Below are 22,937 nucleotides of genomic sequence, written 5' to 3'. Positions count from 1 at the left end.
ATGGCATTGCAGTAATCTAGTTTGGAGAGGATGATGGATTGGACAAGGATGGCAAAGTGTTGTTGGCTGAAGTAGGATCTAGCTTTCCTCAGCATGTGAAGGCTGAAAAAGCATGATTTTGCCAAGAAGTTGAGGTGGTCATTGAGGGAGAGAGAGGAATCGATAGTGATACCAAGGACCTTGCATGAGAACTCGAGCTGTAGTGTATCACCTGTGGGTAGTGTGAAAAGTGTGGGCTGGTGTTCGAATTTTGGGCCGAGCCAGAGTAGTTTTGTTTAGATTCGTTTAGTTTCATCTGTACCGAGAGGGACCAGGCACGGAGTCTCATTATGCAAGCTGTAATGTTTTCGTGGAGGTTGGTGAGGTTCTGGTCAGTCTCAAGGAGGACAAGGATGTCATCTGCATAAGGATCCCAAACCTCCATAAATAGATGAGTTTTTTTAGGCAAACCTCGAACCTCCCAACTCTCAAACAAAAATAAGCGATGTAATTGATTCCTCCAATGCCAAAAACTTGGAGATTCTTTCTGCACCAAAATTGCATAATACATTTATGCCCAATCATACAGGCTTTTTGAAATAAAAGACATTTTACTTGGCCAAAAACCCCACAAGCTGATGGTTTACCAAAAATTATTCCCCTAGGACAAACCACTATCGAATTACCCCATAAAGAACCCAAAAATAATAGGATGGCAGACCAAAATGAGTTAATCAAAGGACACAACCAAAAAGCATGAGATAATGTGCCAGGATCTTTATTACATTTAATACAAATTGGGGTATCTATTAAATTCGCAAGAAAAGCTTGAATTTGGGAAAAATAAGCCCTATGTAAAATTCTATAAGTACATTCTCTCCAAACATACCCTTTTATAATTTTTGGTAGTCTATTAATAGATTGAGTAAAATCAAGAAGATAAATCTGAATTCCCAACTCCTCATTCCAATTTTGTAGAATTTTATCATATGTACAGGTAGGTAATATATTCCACCACCATTTGTGTAATAAAGAAACTGAAATAGGCACATCATCACATTGATTAAAAAAAGAAATAATTCTGTCATGAACTCCACAAGAAAAATTCAATCTCTTCAATTTATTAATATAATTTACCAATTGCATATACGCATATAATGACCCAGGACCCCATCCCACTACAATAGAAAGGTCAGGAAAACTCTTTTTTTTTTTTAGTTCAATAATTTTTATTGAGTATTTTGATCTTAATCTTCCCAGTTTCATCCATTACTTGTGATAAATAATAAATACCTTTAAGCCCCCAAATTCTAAAAATCCTAGATGTCATACCAGGTTGAAAATCTCCATTACCCTGAATAGGTAGCAAATCTGTTATACATGGGTTATATCTCCATAATTTAATTAAATTTCCCCAAACTGACCTCATTGAAGATAAAATAGGATTACCTTTAAAATGGATCGGTAATTTAGATTGTTGTATCTGAAGAAGATATAATAAATGAAAAGGGTAATAGAAGGCTTTTTTCATATAATATAGGAGAAAATAAAACATCATCAAACACCCAATCCCTAATATGTCGTAGTAAGCAAGCCTTCCCATAAATCTGAAGATCAGGAAGACCCATGCCACCCCATGTTCCTGAACCTAGTAAAAAAATCAAAAGATAATTTTGGCTTTTTCCCATCCCAACAAAATTTAGTAATAATTGTTCTTAATTTCCGCCAATCTTTATTTGTCAATTCTAGGGGAAGCATTTGTAATGTATATAACCATTTAGGAAAAATAACCATTTTAAAAAGAGCAATACGCCCACCTAAGGATAAAGGCAAAGAATGCCATTTTAATAACTTTTGTTTTGTGTAACTCATCAAATCGGGAATTTTAGAACTATATAAAAATTTAGAATCTATAGGAATATAAATTCCCAAATATTTAAATTTATCTACCATCCATCTAAGAGGAAAATTAGGACCCCACTATAATCTTAAACTATCATTAGTAGCCAAAGCTTCAGATTTATCCATATTTAATTTGAATCCTGAAAAATCACCATACTCAACAAAACTTTCCAATAGAGATTGTAAGGAAATCTTAGGATTAGTTAAATGTACTAAAATATCGTCTGCAAAAGCATCTATTTTAAAAGTAGAAGATCTAATATCTACACCGTGAATATTTGGATTAGCTAGAATCTCATGAATCAACGGATCCAGGGTCAACACAAAAAGTAATGGAGACAAAGGACATCCTTGTCTTGTGCCTTGTTCCACTGTAAAAAATTCTGAAAGGCATCCATTAACAAAAACTCTAGCCTGAATATCTGAATAAAGGGTTTTAATAGCATCCTGAAAATAACCTGTGATACCATATTTAGTTAAAACAGCAAACAAAAACTCCCATCTAACTCTATCAAAGGATTTCTCTGCATCAAAACTAATCAACAAAGATGGTATATAACATACCCACTCTAATGAATATATATGGTATATAACGTACCCACTCTAATGAATATAATATAGATCTAATATTTTTAACTGCTGTACGTCCTTTTACAAATCCAACTTGAGGCTCAGCAATCAAATTAAGCAACAATTTTGCTAGTCTATTAGCCAAAATCTTAGCCAATAGTTTAGCTTCATAGCAAATCAAAGAAATCGGCCTATATGATTCTACTTTAGAAGGATCTTTACCCTGCTTTGGAAATATTATTTGAGCCTGACAAAGAGTTTTAGGTAAAATTTGTTTGTCAATCTGATTATTAAACATCATCACTAAAGGAGTCGCTATGTTATTACCAAGAATTTTATAAACTTCTGCTCTATAACCATCTATACCAGGTGCTTTACATAACGGGCTTTGCTGTATGGCCAACAATAACTCTTCTTCCCCTATAGGACAATTCAACAATGTCTGCTCATCTTCTCTAATACAAGGTAATTCTAAACTGGACAAATAAGTATCACTTGATAATCCTATATCTTGTTTATTAGCAAACAAAGAAGAATAAAACTCCGAAATGCTTTACCAATATCATTATCTTTTATAAAAAATTGACCCTGGACAGATCTAATCTGCGAAACCCTAGTCAACCCACACCTTCCTTTCACCAAACGAGCTAATAATTTCCCTGATTTATTACCATATTTATACAATTGATATTGATAATATTTCACAGATTTAACAGCCCTCTGATGAAGAAGTTCATTCAATTGAATTTGAATAGCTAATAATTGAGCCAAATTATCATCTGAAGGACATCTAGCTTGAATTCCTCTAATTTTAATTAATTGCATTTCTAAACGTAATATAGCCCTATCACGAGATTTATTTTTTTGACTAGAATAAGCAATTATTTCCCCCCTCATTGTCGCCTTAGCTGTTTCCCAAAACAAAGTAGGAGAATTTTTGTGTTGTTCATTATTAATCTGATAAGAATTCCAACAATCAAGAATATGTTTTTGAAATTTAACATCATGGTATAAATCTAATGGGCACTCTCTAAAGTTGAAAGGGGATAGATTCCGTACAAATGTAAGGAAGTTCTTCTTCACCCAGAGTGGTAGAAATCTGGAACGCCCTTCCAGAGGCTGTTATAGGAGAAAACACCCTCCAAGGATTCAAGACAAAGTTAGACAAGTTTCTGTTGAACAAGAACGTGCGCTGGTAGGGCTAGTCTCAGTTAGGGTGCTGGTCTTAGACCAGAGGGCCGCCACGTGAGTGGACTGCTGGGCATGATGGACCACTGGTCTGACTCAGCAGTGGCAATTCTTATGTTCTTATGTTCCATTGAGGAAGACCCAGAGATTCAGAAACCAAAGACAATGTAACCCAAACAAAGGCATGATCTGAAATCTCTGTAGGTCCTATACCAGAATCTTGAATTTTGGAAAATAAAATATTAGAACAAAGGAGATAGTCAATCCTGAGTATTATGAGCCCTGGAACAATGAGTATAATCTCTATCTAATGGATGTAGCACCCTCCATATATCCAATAAATTTAAAGACTCACAAAATAAAGGGATCCCTTTAGTTACATCCAATTTATCTGTTGCCACCCTATTAAAATCTCTCCCTATCACAATAGGAAAAGAATCCTGTTGCAAAAAGTAATTTAAAATTGTAGTAAAGAACTTTTTATCATAAGAATTAGGAGCATATAAATTACAAAGCAAAACATTAACCCCATTAATCTTAACATTTGCTATAATATAATGACCTTCTAGATCCACATTAATACGTATCTTTTCAACATTTAATTTTTTATGGAAAAGAATAATTACCCCTGCCTTTCTAAGAAGGGCTGGTGCTTCAATATAATCACCCACCCACCAAGTAAGAAGTTTAGAATGTTCTTGTGATGTCAAATGAGTCTCTTGTAAAAAAAACAATAGATGCATTATGTCTATTTAAGCTTTGCAAAATCTTTTTTTCTTTTTAATGGAGAGAAATACCCCCCACATTCCAAGTAATGATTTTTAAAACCATAGGAATCCTTGTACAAAAAAGATATTATAAAAATTGAAAATTAAAATCACAATAATAGATAGGAACTGTCCCAGCCACCAGTCCCCATCCATACCAAATAAAATAATATTCTAAGGTAATCCACAACCCATGTCAAATAGAAAAAGAAAATTTTTTATCAACTTCCATCCAAAACCTCTTTCCCAACCCCCATTACCCCACATACTTTTATTATCCAAACCTTCCCCCCATTCCACCACAAAATCAAAATTCTCCACCACCATCTATCCCATCCCTTCCACCCCCAAATCCAACCTAACTGCCTACCACAATCCCTTAAATAATTACTCATAAAATTTAAACTCATATATATGCACCAGTCTTTTCATGTTAAGAACTTGCTCTAAAATATATGGAAAAAGCTAGGTGAAATAAAATGTCATTTTATTAACTACTTATTAAGCAAAACTAACCCTATGAGTTGGTATGAAGGACAGGGTGGCAGTTTAAATTCCTTTCTATCATTAGATTTAGGGTTACCATATGGCTCTGGAAAAATCCATGGAGGATGGATTGAGACTCCGGAAAAATCCAGAATCCATGGAGGATGGATTGAGACTCCAGGGTTTTACTTCCGATGAAAGCAATGAAACTAAAACCCGGATTTCTCAATCCGTTCTCCTTTTACTGAAACTGTATGGTAACTAATTCTTGTACAATCCTTCCCTTAGTCTGGACGGTAGGGTGTTGTGTATCTTATCCAGCTAAAATCTGTAGGAATCTCAAATGACAAATTTGACTGCTCCCACTGCTCCCATCTCCTGTGACATGCTCCCTGAAGTCCAGTTTTGTATTCCTACAGCCAAATTGTAGGAGCTCATCTCTTCTGCTTGTGTTTCTTTTCTTATGTGTTATTTGGAGGCCACCAATGAATTTCGTCTCTTGGACCATCTTTTCGTCCTTTCAGGTTGCCCGTCAGGGTAGGCCCACCTCTAAGGCTACCATTTCCAGATGGATTTGTGCTGCCATTTCTTGGGGTTAGGGCTCACTCCACTAGAGGAATGTCTTCCTCTTGGGCTGACTCCACTGCAGCTTCGATTGAGGAGATTTGCAGGGCGGCGTTCTGGTCTTCCCTGCACACTTTTACCAAGGTCGACCAGATTGATGGAGTGGCTAAGCAAGATGCTGCTTTTGGGGCTTCGATCCTTGTGGTGGGCTCATCGGGGCCCCCCCTGATGTTCTGGGACTGCTCTGATACATCCCGATCGTCCAGACTACAGAGGGATTGTACAAGAACGAAAGATTAGGTTCTTTCCTCTGTTAATCTTCTTTCCTGTAAATCTCCTCTGTAGTTTGGACACTCGCCCGGTTTCTGTCCGATTTGCTGTCGCCTGACTAGTAACTGGTAAACTGGATTTCTTTCTCTGGCCAATATCACTGAGAATGCCATCCTTCCCTTATGAAGAAGGGTTAGAGGGGTGTCCGGGTGGTTGCCCCTTTCTGCCTATACAGGCTGTGTTTCCTTCTATATGAGATTCTATCAGGTTTATAGTTCAAGTTGGATATTCATGCTATGTTTTACATTTTCAATGTTGATGTTTTGAATTTATTAACATGAGCAGAATTAATTGTGTAGCGGGGCGTTCCCATTCCCCCCTCTCTCTCTTTTGTTTCCTGTTTCCTTACTGGCTTGGTTACTGACTAGACTTCAGGGAGCATGTCGCAGGAGATGGTCTCAGTGGGAGAGGTCAAATTTGTCATTTAAGATTCCTACAGATTTTGGCTGGATAAGATACACAACACCCTACCGTCCAGATTACAGAGGAGATTTACAAGAAAGAAGATTAGCAGAGGTAAGAACCTAATCTTTCATTTAGATTGGGAGTATTAAGATCATAAGGGCTTCTGTTACAAGATATTTCTGGATGGACCATTTGGGTCCTTATCTGCCATCATTTACTATGTTACTTCTTAGTGAAAATACAGCTTATGTTTTTTTGTCATAATTTTTTTATAGGTTGCAGTGTTTTTATTTTTTAATTTTATATGTGTTTTTATTATAATGTGCAGTTTTTTGAAATGACAGTGGATTGGGTCAAATTTGGAAAAAAGATCCGAATGAAGAAAACAAGAAGAAACACAAGCACTGGCAAGTTGATAAAGACAGCTAAGAAAGAATATGAAGAGAAACTTGCAAAAGATGCAAAAACTCATAGCAAATTTTTTAGGTACATCAGAAGCAGAAAACTTGTGAGGGAATGTGTGGGACTGTTGGAAGATCAAGGAGTGAAAGGGGCGCTCAGGGAGGATAAGGCCATTGCAGAAATACTGAATGAATTCTTTGCTTTGGTCTTTACAGAAGAAAATATAAGAGATCTACCTGAACCGGAAATGGTTTTCAAGGGTGATGATGTGGAGGAATTGAAAGAAATCTCAGTGAATCTGGAAGATGTACTGAGCTAAATCGACAAGTTAAAAAGTGATCAATCGCCAGGACCGGATGGTATACATCCCAGGGTATTAAAAGAATTCAAAACTGAAATTGCTGACCTGCTGTTAGTGATCTGTAACTTACTGCTAAAATCGTCTATAGTACCTGAAGTTTGGACGGTGGCCAATGTTACGCCGATTTTTAAAAAGGGCTCCAGGGGAGATCTGGGAAATTACAGACCGGTAAGCTTCACTTCGGTGCTGGGAAAAATGATAGAAATGATTATAAAAAATAACCGCAAGGCAATGGTGGAATAGAAATCTCTAATATAATGTAAAATTGTGGAACACATAGACAAGCATGATTTAATGAGATAATAATAATAATAATAATAATAACTTTATTTTGTATACCGCAGTACCAGAATAGTTCAAAGCGGTTTACATGACAAGAGACTGTACATCGACAGCGAAGTTACAAATAAGTCAAACAATCAATATAGCTTAGCAAGTCGGGAGAAGACAAGAAGGAAATAGCGAGGTATAAACAAGTCAATCAGCGTAGCATTAGCATGAGTCAGCCGAGGGAGATCTTGCCTCAAATTTGCTTGACTTCTTTGAATGTGTGAATAAACTTGTGGATAAAGGTGAGCCTGTTGATATAGTGTATCTAGATTTTCAGAAAGCTTTTGATAAAGTTCCTCACGAGAGGCTCCTGAGAAAATCAAAGTGTCATGGGATAGGTGGCAAAGTTCAGTTGTGGATTAGGAATTGGTTATCGGATAGAAAACAGAGGGAAGGGTTAAATGGTCATTTTTCTCAATGGAGGAGAGTAAACAGTGGAGTGCCGCAGGAGTCTGTACTGGGACCGCTGCGATTTAATTTATTTTTCCTTAGCAAAGCAGCAGATGAATCCAGAGACTAGTGGGTATAGCTCACATCGACCAGCAGGTGGAGATAGAGAACTGATTAATAGTTGGCCTTAAAGCCTGGTGTTCCTCCTGTTGATTCAGTTTTGCTCTATCTCCCAGCAGGGGTTGAGCTAGCTCTCTAGCTCCTGGATTCTGGCTGGGGCCGAGTAAATTGGTGTTCCTTTGGATTCCTCTGTTGAGACTAGCTCTCTTCAGCAGGACGGGGGTGCCTGGCTGAGCGGTGCCGGCTTTGGGAGTTACACCTGGGCCCTCCCAGGTCCCTTCTCCACCCTCCCCTCTGATTGATTGAGGGGTTTCCTTTGACGCTGCAGGAGTTCTTTCTTCAGTCTTTCTTCATTCCAGTATAAAAAAAAAAAAAAAGAAGAACATTTCCTGCTTGTGCTGAGCCGTGCCGTGTTTGAATCGGCTTGCAGTACACTTACCAGCTGTAACCTGGCTTCCGGTGGAGCGGGAGAAGAATTGGGTGAGTGAGGGTTGCGTACTCGTTGCTCGTTCGTGGTGCTTTGTCTCGTTCCCGAGGGCCGGTTTAGTTGGTGGGCGGAGTCGGCAGTTGCTTGCGGCGTTCTCCGCGTGTGTGAAAAAAAAAAAAAAGAGAGAAGGGATGGCAGCAGAGGCTAGTCAGCGGTGTTCGCGCTGTGGGAAGCGCAGAACACTGTCGGGCTTCTGCTCTGCCGGTTGTTTGGACACACCAGCAGAAGATGCCTTTCTGCAGGCATGTGATGTAGCCATTTCCCGTGTAAGGGAGGCCCGTTCGAGGTCCCCGGCTCTCGAGGTCGACTCGGGGTTGCTGCAGGACTCCTCCACGGCTGAGGGGAGTTCGGCGCCGGTCGGGGAGTCGGGAGCGCTAGGAGAAGTCGCGGCTCCGCTCCCAGGCACGGTTCAGGGCGGTTCAGCGTCACTTAGAGTGAGCTCATTTTCGCCTGAATTTATTATGCTGTTGCACCGGGCATTTATGTTGCAAGGCTCGCAGCCTGCCCAGCCGGTGCCTGTGACCTGTCCGTCCCTTCCTGGGCCTTCGACCTCTTCCGTTTTGCATGGTACTAGTGCCAGACCGACTGCGGGTAATATTCTGTCGCCAGGGCGGTCGCAGGTAGCGAAGAAACGCAGACTCGCGACCGCGGACGCGGAGGATAATTTTCCATTGTCCCCTTTTTCTCTTCCTGAATCTTTGGAGGAAGGTGAGGTCTTAGATTGGGAAGCAGAGGATCCTCCGGGTAGGGAAGTGGATGACCCTTCCGCTCTCCGTCTGTTTCATAGAGAGGAACTTTCTTCCTTAATTTCAAAGGCATTGCAGGGGTTGAATATCTCTCAGGAAGATGCCAAGGTGTCGGGTAACCCCCTGATGGCAGGAACACGTAGGCCCCCTAAGTCCTTCCCGGTGCATGAAGCCATGCAGGAGCTGATCTCGGCGCAATGGGATACGCCGGAGTCTAGTCTAAGAGTGGCAAAGGCCATGCGGCTCTTGTATCCGGTCGACCCGACCGAACTCGAGAAGTTTAGGTTGCCCAGGGTGGACGCATTGGTGGCAGCGGTAACTAAAAAGACTACCTTGCCAGTGGAAGGGGGGGTTACACTGAAGGATGCACAGGATAGGAAGATTGAATCTTCACTGAAAATGTCCTTTGAAGTAGCCGCAATTTGCAGCTCTTATGCGGCGTGAGCGTGTCTGCAGTGGTCGCAAGGGATGGCGGATAATTTATTGGAGGCCGGGGGTTCTGTCCCTTCAGAGCTGGCTGATTTGGAGTCAGGTTTGGCTTACTTAGCAGACTCCTTATATGATATTATTCGGGCTTCTGCGAAGCAGATGTCTCTTTCGGTTGTTTCTCGCAGATCATTATGGCTCCGTCATTGGGCGGCAGATGCTGCATCCAAGCTTCGGCTTGTGAAACTCCCTTTTAAAGGAGGTTTATTGTTTGGGGAAGATTTAGATAGATTGGTGAAGGATTTTGGAGATACCAAAACACAGCGTTTACCGGAAGATAGGGCTAGGCCCCCTGTGAAGTCCTCATCGTCTAGGCCACGCTTCAGGGATGTTAGGAGATACAGGTCTGGTAAACCGTTCTTTAGATCCGCATCTGGTTCTTTCTCTTCTTCGAGACCTAGGTTTCAGCAGAGAAGTTCCTTTCGTACGACGAAACCCTCTTCAGGTCAGCCAGCGCGTGCCACAGCAAGTCGCACTCCACAATGACGGGGTCTTGGCTCCCTCCGCCTTTCCCTTAGGGGGACGGCTGTCGGCGTTCTGGGCGGAGTGGGCCAAAATCACGTCAGATCAGTGGGTTTTGGACATTATTCAAGAAGGGTACAAGTTGGAGTTCGCCTCTCCCGTCGTAGATTCTTTCTTGGTGTCCCCGTGCAATGGGGCGGCCAAGGGAGACGCGGTCCGCATCACTCTTCAGGTGCTTCTGGACCTGGGGGCGGTGGTACCGGTGCCCCCGGAAGAGGTGGGGCGCGGGATATATTCCCTTTACTTCATTGTACCAAAGAAGGGGGAGTCATTCAGACCGGTGCTGGATCTCAAAGGGGTCAACAGATTTCTCAGTGTTCGCCATTTCCGGATGGAGACGGTTCGCTCTGTAATTGCGGCAGTAAGACCGGGAGAGTTCCTCACGTCCCTCGATCTCAAGGAGGCGTACCTCCATATCCCGATCTGGCCTCCGCATCAGCGGTATCTGCGGTTTGCGATTCTCGGCCAGCATTATCAATTTCGGGCAATGCCCTTTGGCCTGGCAACGGCTCCCCGCACCTTTTCCAAAGTGATGGTGGTTGTGGCAGCTTTTCTCCGCAAGGAAGGAATTCGGGTACACCCTTATTTAGACGACTGGTTAATCCGCGCCTCGTCCAGACTGGAGAGTTTGTCGGTAACTCAGAGAGTAATCGCTCTCCTTCAGTCGTTGGGGTGGGTCGTCAACTTTCCCAAGAGTTTTCTGTCCCCGTCGCAGTCCTTGCTGCATCTGGGGGTCAGGTTCGACACTTCTCTGGGGAAAGTGTTTCTACCCCGAGACTGGGGAGAGAAATTGAAGTCTCAGATTCGGCTACTTCTCGGGTCACCCAGACCTCGGGTTTGGGATTATGTACAAGTTCTGGGCTCAATGGTGGCGACTCTGGAGGTGGTTCCCTGGGCTCGGTTCCACATGAGGCCCCTACAACAGTCTCTTCTCTCTCGTTGGTCCCCAGCATCTCTAGACTACGAGTTACGTCTCCAATGGAGTCCTTGGGCGGCGCGCAGCATGCAGTGGTGGCTACACGGGTTGCATCTTTGGCGGGGCATGCCGCTAGCTACGCCGGACTGGGTCGTGGTTACAACGGATGCCAGTCTTCTGGGCTGGGGGGCCCAGTGCCTGCAAGCTTCAGTGCAGAGGGTGTGGTCCTTGGAGGAGGCCCAGTGGTCAATCAATTTGCTGGAGTTAAGAGCGATCAGACTGGCGCTGCGGGCTTTTCAGTCCCTGATTCAGGACCGGCCGACCAGGATCTTTTCGGACAGTGTCAAGGCGGTGGCATATATCAATCGGCAGGGAGGTACCCAGAGCCCTCAGTTGGCCGAAGAGGCAATGAGGCTGTTTCGGTGGGCGGAGGTGCACGTTCCGCTTCTGTCAGCAGCACACATTGCGGGTCACGAGAACGTACAAGCGGACTTCCTCAGCAGAAATCTTCTAGATCCAGGCGAATGGGAGTTGTCGGCTCGAGCTTTCGACCTGCTAGTCCTTCGCTGGGGGCTGCCAGAGATGGATCTCATGGCCTCATCCCGCAATGCAAAGCTGCCTCGGTTCTTCAGCAGACGCAAAGAGAGGGGCTCGGAAGGGGTGGACGCGTTGGCTCTCCTGTGGCCCCCAAATTCCCTTCTGTATGTGTTTCCGCCTTGGCCCATGATAGGTCGAGTGTTACAACGCATCTCTCTCTTTCAGGGCAGAGTGATCCTGGTGGCTCCGGATTGGCCACGTCGGCCATGGTACGCGGATCTGATTCAGCTATCAGCAGGAGATCGGGTAACGTTCCAGGTGACTCCGGACTTACTGACTCAGGGACCAATCTCGATGGAAAATCTGGCCCGATTTGGTCTTACGGCCTGGCTATTGAAAGGGCGAGGCTGAGAAAGAGGGGCTATTCGGAACAGGTGATTGCCACTCTACTTCAAGCTAAGAAAATTTCGACTTCTGCCTCCTATGCGAGAGTCTGGAGAATTTTTGAGTCATGGTGCGGACGGCAGGGGATTGCGCCCTTCCAAGCTTCTCTGTCGGCTATTCTCGCTTTTCTGCAGGAGGGCGTAGCTAAAGGTTTAGCCTATAACTCTTTAAAGGTTCAGGTGACGGCCATTGCCTGCTACAGGGGCCGGGTGGCTCGCTCGACGCTCGCTTCACACCCTGACGTGGTCCGTTTCCTCAAGGGGGTTCACCATATCCGCCCTCCGGTAAAGCGAATATGTCCAACATGGAATCTTAAACTTGTCCTTGGGAGGTTACAGGCGGCGCCTTTTGAGCCTCTGTTGGCGGCAACGTTGAAGGATGTGACGTTGAAAACAGTGTTTTTGGTGGCTATGGCTTCTGCAAGACGAGTGTCGGAACTACAGGCGCTTTCTTGCAGGGAACCCTTTTTACGTTTTTCGGAGGCTGGGGTGTCGGTGCAAACTGTGCCGTCCTTCCTACCTAAGGTGATTTCTTCATTCCATGTGAACCAGAGTTTGTTCCTACCATCCTTCCGGAAGGAGGATTGGGGACACAGATTTTCTTCCTTGCGTCTACTGGATGTACGACGAATGATTCTACATTATTTGGGAGTGACGAACGATTTTCGTCGGTCGGACCATCTCTTCGTGTTATTCGCAGGCAAAAACTAGGGTATGGCTGCGTCTAAATCGTCCATTGCTCGTTGGGTCAAAGAGGCGATTGCTTCGGCTTATTTGTTGACGGGGAAGCAAGTACCGGAGCACCTTCATGCTCATTCGACTCGAGCATTGGCTACGTCTTGGGCGGAGTCTGGTGGTATGTCTTTGGAGGAAATTTGCCGGGCGGCCACTTGGTCGTCTGGGAATACCTTTTCGAAGCATTACCGTTTAGACGTAGCGGCCCGTACGGAGGCATGTTTTGGCGCTTCAGTGCTGGCGGAGGCGGCATTAGCGTCCCACCCAGTTTGATTTTGCTTTGCTACATCCCACTAGTCTCTGGATTCATCTGCTGCTTTGCTAAGGAAGGTAAAATTATGTTCTTACCTGTTAATTTTCTTTTCTTTAGAAGCAGCAGATGAATCCAGAGCCCCTCCCCAGTGGACTGTCTGTCTGGGTGTTTGTTTATTTGTTTCAGTTGGGGTATGGTTGGTAATTGTATTATTGCATTTCTGACTTACACATTTTCTACTGGAATGAAGTTTTGTGGATGCTCATTCTCCTTTCGGGATGCTTGGGCAAGGTGCATAACTGAATCAACAGGAGGAACACCAGGCTTTAAGGCCAACTGTTAATCAGTTCTCTATCTCCACCTGCTGGTCGATGTGAGCTATACCCACTAGTCTCTGGATTCATCTGCTGCTTCTAAAGGAAAGAAAATTAACAGGTAAGAACATAATTTTACCATAAATGATCTGGAAATTGGAATGATGAGTGAGGTGATTAAATTTGCAGATGACACTAAACTGTTCAAATGCGCATATGGATTGTGAAAAATTGCAGGCGGACCTTAGGAAATTGGAAGATTGGGCATCCAAATGGCAGATGAAATTTAATGTGGACAAATGCAAAGTGATGCACATTGGTAAGAATAACCTGAATCACAGTTACTGAATGCTAGGATCCACCTTGGGGATTAGCACCCAAGAAAAGGATCTGGGTGTCATCGTAGACAATACAATGAATTCTTCAGCCCAATGTGTGGCGGTGGCCAAAAAAGCAAATAGGATGCTAGGAATTATTCAAAAAGGGATGGTTCACAAGGCTTAGAATGTTATAATGCCCCTATATCGCTCCATGGTGAGACTTCATCTGGAGTATTGCATTAAATTCTGGTCTCCTTATCTCAAGAAAGATATAGTGGCGCTAGAAAAGGTTCAAAGAAAAGTGACCAAGATGGTAAAGGGGATGGAACTCCTCTCGTATGAGGAAAGACTAAAATGGTTAGGGCTCTTCAGCTTGGAAAGAGACAGCTGAGGGGAGATATGATTGAAGTCTACAAAATCTTGAGTGGAGTAGAACGGGTACAAGTGGATCGATTTTTCACACCATCAACAATTACAAAGAATAGGGGACACTTGATGAAATTACAATTGGAGGAATTATTATTATTTTTTTTTTACTTAGAAAATAGTTAAGTTCTGGAACATTTTGCCAGAGGATGTGGCAAGAGTGGATAGCGTAGCTGGTTTTAAGAAAGGTTTGGACAAGTTCCTGGAGGAAAAGTCCATAGTCTGTTATTGAGAAAGACACGGGAGAAGCCACTGCTTGCCCTGTATCAGTAGCATGGATGCTACACCTTGGGTTTTGGCCAGGTATTAGTGACCTAGATTGGCCACGGTGTGAACGGGCTACTGGGCTTGATAAATCATTCGTCTGACCCAATAAGGCTATTCTTATGTTCTTAAATCTAAAATTATTCCTGTGTTGCTGTTACTAGCTATTCATGAGACAAAAATTGCAGCTAATGAGATAGAAATAGGTGTTTAAAATGGTCTTTAGAGGAAAGCAATTTGAAAATAACTATTACAATCTGTTGATGCTGTAATAATATGGCCTATGGGGAAAGTTGCTTTGCTATATGAGTATTTTGGATTACGAGCATGCTTCTGGAATGAATTATGTTCGTAAAGCAAGGTACCACTGTAATTTATTTTGGAGAGTAAAGTAGAAGCATTACAGAGCCAGGCAAGGTCTTCCAGCCTTTACTTGTCAAAGAACGTATGAGATCACTTTGATAGATTTTTCAGTATTGGATTGATATTTTAAAAGTTTCACCAGAAAATTTGCTTCCCGTTACTCAAGTATGCTATCTGCCATTTGCTAAGAGAAGAGAAAAATAGATACTGTGACACCTGATAGTTCTCATCCTCCTACTTTGGATATATCAGATACCAACTTAGCAAGTGCTACTTTGTTGATAGTTTCTTTGGTGTTAAAAGTCTGAAAGAGAATGGTTGCTGCATCTTTTTTTTTTTTTTAAGCATAAAAAGGAATTATTTCTCAATTGCATAATAAGAATGCTTCAAGATATGACTAAAACTCAGAAAAGAAGGAATTTTCTTTTGTTGCGCTTTGTAAATGGGTCAGCCATGTCAAGTAGACCAATTCAAGAAATCATCCTCACTCGACCATCTTTAATTTTGATTAAATTTTGGATATGTTCTTGGAGATCTCAAACCACAGTCTGTCAAATTTTAGAACAAGATTCATTCTAGATGCAGCATTAGAGTTGCTAGAATATAACTAACTTTTATAATTATGTATGCCGTACAATAATGAAAGTTTGCAGTCTCATTTTCTTTGAAGAACATCATTCAGAAGTCTTAAATTTACCCATAATGGCAAAGTTTTGGTGCTCAATTTAAATATTTCATTTTTGAGGCTTTTACATTTTCATAAATTTGTTATAAAGTAGGCAAAAAATTTTACATAATTTTCAATAAAAGTTTGGACTAAGTTTCCTTTTTGAATATAATCTCAAATTATAAGAAATTTGCTAGCTTGTTCACAGCAAGGTTACTAACATAAGGCAAAAAGAAACTTGTTTTTAGATGCATATTTGCCGAGATATATTTAACTGTAAACTTGGAAAAACATGCTGAATTTTGACCTAATTTTAGGTGCATATTTACCTTTGTATAGTGCCACCTGTTCCATCACATGGAATAGGTTTGTGCCAATGAATTTCCATTCTTTAGTGCATTGTCTCTCAAACTGTGTGCCATGGCACAGTGGTGTACTCCGAAGAGATTTTGGGTGTGCCACAAGAGATTTCAGAATTTTACTTGTCATCTACCATGGGGGGATTGGGAAATTTACTTTTGTCTATTGTTTGTGCCATATGTTCAGCGATTAAAGGGCGACCAAGCTATGTATGTAAGCAATGTGTAAACTGCATAGTTGTATGTGGTATCTAAAAACAAATAAATACTTTATTTAAAAAAAATTCCCTTCATAAGTATACACTAGAATAGATGACATGTACGTTGCGTACTCAAGAGTCTGTAAATGTTATGAGCATCTGCATATGTAAGGATACAACTGACCAGACAAGCATCATTCTTTGATTTGATTTGTCCTTGAAAACAAGTTATTTTATTTTTATTTTTTATCTTAACATGAGCAACAGGGCAACAAAGCAATCAAAGTTTTGTTATCGTTTGGATCCTTTTATCTCTGTGAACTTGGATTTTTAGCTCTGACAGAAATTAAATTGAAAAAAAGAGAATGACTGCAGATGGTGGAGGATGATGAAATCTGTGTTTGCTTGTCAACTATCAAACCACGTTTTAAGTTAATTTGCACTGAAAAACAAGTTTATCCATCCATTGATTAGCAATTCTATTCTATCTACTTTAGTTTCACTGTTGTTACAATTACCCATATATATAGCTTAAAAAACTTTAGCTTTCAAGTATCGAGCAAGAACACAACTAGCTTTATTTTCGGCATAAAATCTAGAATTTCTCAGCTCTAATATATGCAAGGCATCAGCCATCAACATGGAGTTAACATATGTTAAGGATTGAATATTATTATATAGGGTAGAGTTGGGGTTCTCAATATGCAGATTCTCTAACTTTTTTTTTTCCTCTTAAATAACTCTCAAATTTTAATTTTTGCTGGTTTTGCAATTTTATAATTTCAATTATAATGTGCCGTGAAAAACATTTGCTCCGTTTATTGTGCCGGAACTATAAAAAAGGTTAAGAGACACTGTATTAGTGAGACCAGAATCCTGTTTGTTCTAGCAAGGATTTATAAAGTCCTTAAAATTCAGATCCGAAGTGACGTCACCGATGTGAACGGGAGCTTGATCTTAGAGCTCCGTTCGGGCCCGGCGCTAAATTGCCGAATTTGCTGCGAAATAGCATCAAACTACACTTTTTGGCGGTGGGGAGGAGAGCGCAAGGAGTAGAGACCCCATGGCAACGCGCAAAAAATTACCGACGGAGAAAACCGGCCAGCGCACGCTGGAACAAGCGCTGAGCCGGCCAGCACGTGGCACTGCGGGCCTAGAGACCGGCGGAGGTGAGGAGGCACAATCGAGTGGAGCTATAGCGGAGGTGGCTGCAACGGTTGCCGCATTGGCCCCTGAGTGCTCCCCCGTGGACCCCCTCACCAAGTTGGATATGCAGCGCTGGATTTCTGAAGTAAAAGCCGAAATTTCGGCTGTGGTGGTGCAGGTCCGGGAGGTGGTGCAAGAGCTGCGCACGGACCTCGTGGAGGTGGGCAACCGCGTAGAAGTGGTGGAAATGCGCATGGACAGCTGCGAGGACTCAGTGACCGGGATGCAGCGCTCCTTGGAGAGTGCCGCCGCGGAACATCAGCTTCTGCTGGATAAGGTGGAAGATCTGGAGAACCGTACCAGGCGGAATAACCTGCGGGTGTGGGGCTTACCTGAATTGCCGGAATATAAAGATGTCAGCGCTACCATTACCACCTTGCTTCGCTGGCTGTTGCAGAATGACACGTTGGATCCAGGTCTGGAGCGTGCTCATAGAGCAATGGGGCCCCGCACATCTGATCAGCCAAAAGACATTGTACTGTGTCTACGGAGCTTTGTGCTTAAAGAACAGATCTTCCGTAGAGCTCGAGAAATGGGCACGGTGACCTGGGAGGGTCATCGGCTGGAATTCTATCAAGATCTGGCGGCGAGTACACTACAGAAGCGCAGGGCATTCCGAGAAGTGACTAAGGCTCTGCAGCGTGGCAATCTGCGCTACCGTTGGACTTATCCCTTTGGAGTGGTCATTACTATCAATGGAGTGCATACCAGAGTTACTACAGTTCGTGAGGCCCGAACCCTGCTGCAACAAGCTGGCATCGAGATTCCAGAGGAACCTGCTTCTTCGGTGGGGGCAGGGCCCAGTAGCGGGAGGCTTCCAACGGCCTTGAGATGGCAGCGTGTGGATCGAGGGTCACGAAGTGGGAGGGGGGGCCGAGGCGGTGGCCCCTCGCCTCAGAATACTGCTCCCGCCTGATGTAATCTCTGGTGCGGGAGGAACACTAATTTTGCTGGACTGTTCCTGCCCCCTTGCGCTGCCAGGGGGCTGCTCCTCCAGTGGGGGGGCAGTTTGCCCTGGGTGACTGTGCTCCTTTGTTTTAGTTATGGGGAGTTGTTCTTGGAGGGACATTGCTGCACTGGACATGCTATGGAGGGGTGGGGGAGTGGGGCATTGAGGGAAAGTTGGGAGGGATAGCGAGCTGGAGGTGGGGAGTGGATTATGGAGGGTGGATGGGCGGTTGTGTTTGATTTGGGGTGGATGTTGTTTGTTATTTGACAATTTTGACTTGTTGTGGGGTGGTGTGATAGGGGCTTCGGGGATTGTTACATTCCTTATATGTTGGTGGGAGATCTGCGGACTCTCACGTGGGGGAGTGGGGGGTGGAGGGGAGGGGAGGTGGGGGGGGAGGGGGTTGCTGGGGAGACGGAGGCTGGGTAGGATTTCTCTTTTCTTTTCTCTTTTCTCTTTTCTCCGATACTCTATGTACTATGGGGGAGCTGCTTCCTGCGGGGGAGGGGGAATGGGGGGGAGGGTGGGGGGGGAGAGGGGACATATCTGTTGGGGGTGGGTTTGCATTCTCTCTATACTTATTTGAACTATGGGGGTGTTTAAATTAGTTTCTTATAACATTAGGGGTCTCAATTCCCCTAATAAAAGAAGGGCCTTTTATAGGGAATTGCTCCGTTTGAGGGCTGATGTTTGCTTTGTCCAGGAAACTCATTTACTACAGTCCCATGAATCCTTGGTTGGGGATCACAGGTTCCCGCAGGCATTTTGGGCTTCCCGGGTGGGCACTTCTAAGAGGTGCGGGGTGGGCATCCTTATCCGTAAGGGGATCCGCTGCGAGGTGAGGGATCCTCAGGGTAGATACATCATGCTGGAGGCGATGATTGAGGGGATCTTGTACTCCCTGGTAAATGTTTATGCCCCCAATGAGGGCCAGGGGATCTTCTTCAGTGAGTTGGTCCATCGGATCCTCAAGTTTAAGGGGGGGGCCCTGGTTCTCGGTGGAGATTTCAATCTTACGGTGACTCCGCGCTTGGATAATTCGGGGAGGGCGGATCATTATGGGAGAAGGGATCGTAAACTGTTGCGTGAGGCGTTGGCCGGTTTGAATGTAGTGGATTGCTGGAGGTGGCTCCATCCTTCGGTGAAGGACTTTACCTACTTTTCGGGTATACACTCCTCTTATTCCAGAATTGATTATGTTTTTGTGGAGAGGGGACTTCTCCGGAGGGTGGAGTCTGCAGGGATTGAATCCCTTATGTGGTCGGACCATGCCCCGGTGTGGTTGCGATTCCAGGGGGCGGGTGGGGGGGAAGGACGGAAATTTTGGCGTTTTAATGATAGTCTCCTGGATGACCCAGAGGTGGGAATGCAGATTGAAGGGTGGATACAAGAATATCTAGATGTGAACGTGGAGTGTGGAGCCTCATTGGAGGCGGTTTGGGAGGGGTTAAAGGCTACCCTTAGGGGCAGGCTGATAGCCCTGTCGTCGGCTCGGCAACGTAAACGGCGGGAGGAGGCAGCTGGCCTGTTGAATGTTATTGGTCGGTTGGAAAGTTTACATAAGCGTTCCCCTTGGAATGTGGTGTTGCGGGAGCGCTTACTTCAGGCCCGTAGGGATCTCCAGGCTTTGGACTTGGATAGATTACACCATAATTTACAGCTCCTCCAGCAGAGATATTTTGAATTTTCCAATAAAGCTAGTCGCCTGGTTGCACATCGTCTTAAGGTGAGACAGACGCGAAATCAGATCCTTTCAATCCGGGCGGCCTCTGGGGAAGTGTTACAGACTGAGGAAGCTATACGGGCTCGGTTTGTGGAATATTATTCACAACTCTATACCCCAGAAGTTTCAGGGCCCTTCCAGGACCAGGCTGCTTATTTGACTTCAGCTGGGTTGCTCCAGATTGCACAGGGTGATGTGGCACGGCTGGACCGTCCTCTTACATTGATTGAGGCTCGTAGTGCGCTGCGTTCGATGAAAATTGGTAAGTCCCCTGGATTGGACGGTTTTACCGTTCGGTACTACAAACGTTTTCAAGATCTGCTGCTGCCCCCTCTGTTGCGTTTTCTTAACTCTTTGCAAGGGAATAGTGCCCTCCCCTTCTTTATGCGCTTGGCGGGGGTGACAGTGTTGGCCAAGGAGGGGAAGGATCCCCTCCAATGTGCATCCTATAGACCGATATCCCTATTGGGGGTGGATACTAAGATCTTCACGCGGATTCTGGCGGACAGATTGATGAGTTGGATCCCTCGGCTGATCCATCCGGATCAGTCGGGATTTGTGGTTGGCAGACAGGTGGGTGATAACACGCTTAGGGTCTATAATTTGTATGACCGGGCCAGGGGGGGGGGGTGAGAGAAACGGTGTTTCTGTCTATCGATGCTGAGAAGGCATTTGATAGAGTTTCTTGGCCTTTCTTATTTCAGGTCTTGGAGTCTGTGGGTCTGGGCCCGAGAATGCGGGACTGGATTCGGGTCCTATATAGTGGACCTCTGAGTTGCATAAAGGTGAATGGTAGCTATTCGGAGATTTTTTTCTCTAGCACGGGGAACACGTCAGGGGTGTCCCCTCTCTCCGCTTCTTTTTGCTTTGACAGTGGAACCCCTGGCGCAGCGTGTGCGAATGAATCCGGATATTAAGGGGGTCACGGTGCCGGGAGGGGATTTTAAGCTGGCTCTGTTTGCGGATGATATTTTGTTTATGGTGGAAGACCCGGCAGCTTCTCTGCCGGCTTTATTGCGGGAGTTGGAGATTTATGGAGAGGTGTCAGGATTTCGGGTCAATGTTGGTAAATCGGTGCTCCTCAACATTAACTTGCCGGCTGACCGGGTTTCCTATCTACGAGATAGGTATCCGTTTCGGTGGGTTCCCCATTCATTGCGCTTTCTAGGGGTTTACTTTGGACCGCCGGGAGTGGAGTTATATGACCTCAACTTCCCGCCGCTCTTTCGTCGCATTCGTCAAGATTTACTTAATTGGAAAGATCTGTATTTTTCTTGGTTGGGCCGGGTGGCCATCGTGAAGATGATGATTCTGCCTCGCTTGTTGTTCTTATTTCAGGTATTGCCTCTTTGGGTGGATAAGAAAATTTTGGAGGGGGTGCAGAGGCATATCTTTAAATTTATTTGGGCTGGTAGACGGCCAAGGGTGAGTAGGAAGGTCTTGTGCATGGGGAGAGGGGACGGGGGGTTGGGGGTCCCGGACGTGGTGAAATATTATCAAGCTGCCCAGCTGCGCGCCCTTCTGGAATGGCAGACGCAGACACCGAAACTGTGGGTGGAAATTGAGCAACGGTTGAGTGTGGGGGTGCCTTTGTTACATCGGCCGTGGGTGCCTGGTAGGGCGAGCCTGACGGGGGGGGGTGTCCTCGGTGGTGACTTCCTTGAGGGTATGGAATCAGACCAAAGCTTGTTTACTGGGGAGTAAGCGACATTCCTGGTATACTCCGTTGAGATATAACCCTGGCTTTCCACCGGGAGGGGATGGGGGAGTGTTTGCTGATTGGGAGTCACGGGGCTTGGTATGTGTGGGGCAGCTGTGGGACCCGGTTTTGGGCGGGGTTAGACCCTTTACGGAACTTAGAGACAAGTATGGGCTTGGGATACGGGATTTGTTCCCCTACATGCAGGTTCTCCATTATATTAGGTCCTCGGGTATTCTGGGAGACTTGAGGGGTGGTAAGACGCCCTTTGAGCTATTACTGGGCCCGGTGCTTCGGAAGGGAGCTCTCTCCGCGGTTTATAGGTGTCTTAATTGTCGGGGGGCTACCCTTCCGTACATGAAGGCCTGGGAGGATGATTGTGGTTCTGCTATTTCTTGGGACACTTGGGGAGACATATGGGCGGAGATCTCCTCGGCGGGTATAGCCGCTTTGCTGATTGAAAACAGATATAAGGTACTTTTCCGATAGTATTATACCCCTCAGACTGTGTGGCTCGATGGCAGGGGGGTGCGAGTGCGCTTTGCTGGAGGGGCTGTGGGGAGGTAGGTACCTACTTCCATATGTGGTGGCAGTGTGGGCGGGTGTGTGGATTCTGGACGGAGGTCTTTGCTCGGGTATCTCGGATCCTGGATGTCCAGATTCCGGCCGATTGGCGACACGCCTTGTTGTTTTGGCATCAATTGGACCTGGCTAGGGGTGACTCCTTGTTCTGTAAATTAGCATTCACTGCTGCTCGATTGGCCATTGCCTCTCGGTGGAATCAGGTGCCTCCTCCCACGTGGGCCCTGGTGGAGCAACGTCTGCTTACCTGGCAGAATTTATATCACTTAACGGCTTTGAGGCATGGTAAACTACATGGCTATGCTTATGTGTGGCGTCAATTTCGGGCTTCTGTGGGGGTGTGTGGTAGGGGTGGTCGAGGGCCCTGAACTGGTCTTGGAGTTGAACTGGTGGTTTATGTTTGGTATAGACTGTTCTCAACCTTATTGACAGATGTGGGTATTGTGTTTTGTCCCTGGGGGGTGGGAGGGGGGGTATTGGTTGTGTATGGGTGGGATTTCTAGTTTGTTATTTTTGGTTTGTGAGACGTGCACATGTCTCTATTGCTGATTGTCTTTCTGTGAGGTTTTGGAGTGTGATATTTTGTTCTTTGTATTTTTGGTCTTGCATTTCATGTGCAATTGCTATGTATTGTTTGGTGTGTTTTTTCAATAAAAGCTTTTCAATTGAAAAAAAAAAAAAAAAATTCAGATCCATCACTAAAGTATTGAATGTGCCTTACAAGTGGGAAAAGGCTATGACATCAAAGCAATGGAACAATACTGATTGGTAACATGGAATGTTGCTACTTTTGGGGGTTTTGCCAGGTACTAGTGGCCTGGATTGGCCACCTGAGGATGGGCTATTGGACTAGATGGACCATTGCTCTGACCCAGTAAGGCTATTCTTATGTTCTTATGGCACTACAGCATACATTAAATAGCATTGTTAAACATGTGATTATGAT

General features: G+C 44.7%; 1 protein-coding gene across 2 annotated transcripts in view; it reads left to right on the top strand.

Annotated features, from left to right (window-relative positions):
• The window catches only part of RTTN (rotatin), a 385,080-nt gene that overhangs the window by 41,204 nt on the left and 320,939 nt on the right, over positions 1–22,937 (top strand). The gene's annotated exons all lie outside the window — the stretch shown is intronic.

Source organism: Geotrypetes seraphini, chromosome 2 (genome assembly GCF_902459505.1).
Source record: "Geotrypetes seraphini chromosome 2, aGeoSer1.1, whole genome shotgun sequence".
Taxonomy (NCBI): domain Eukaryota; kingdom Metazoa; phylum Chordata; class Amphibia; order Gymnophiona; family Dermophiidae; genus Geotrypetes; species Geotrypetes seraphini.
The sequence above is the reverse complement of the archived record's forward strand: the minus strand, read 5'-3'. Positions and strand labels throughout refer to the sequence as shown.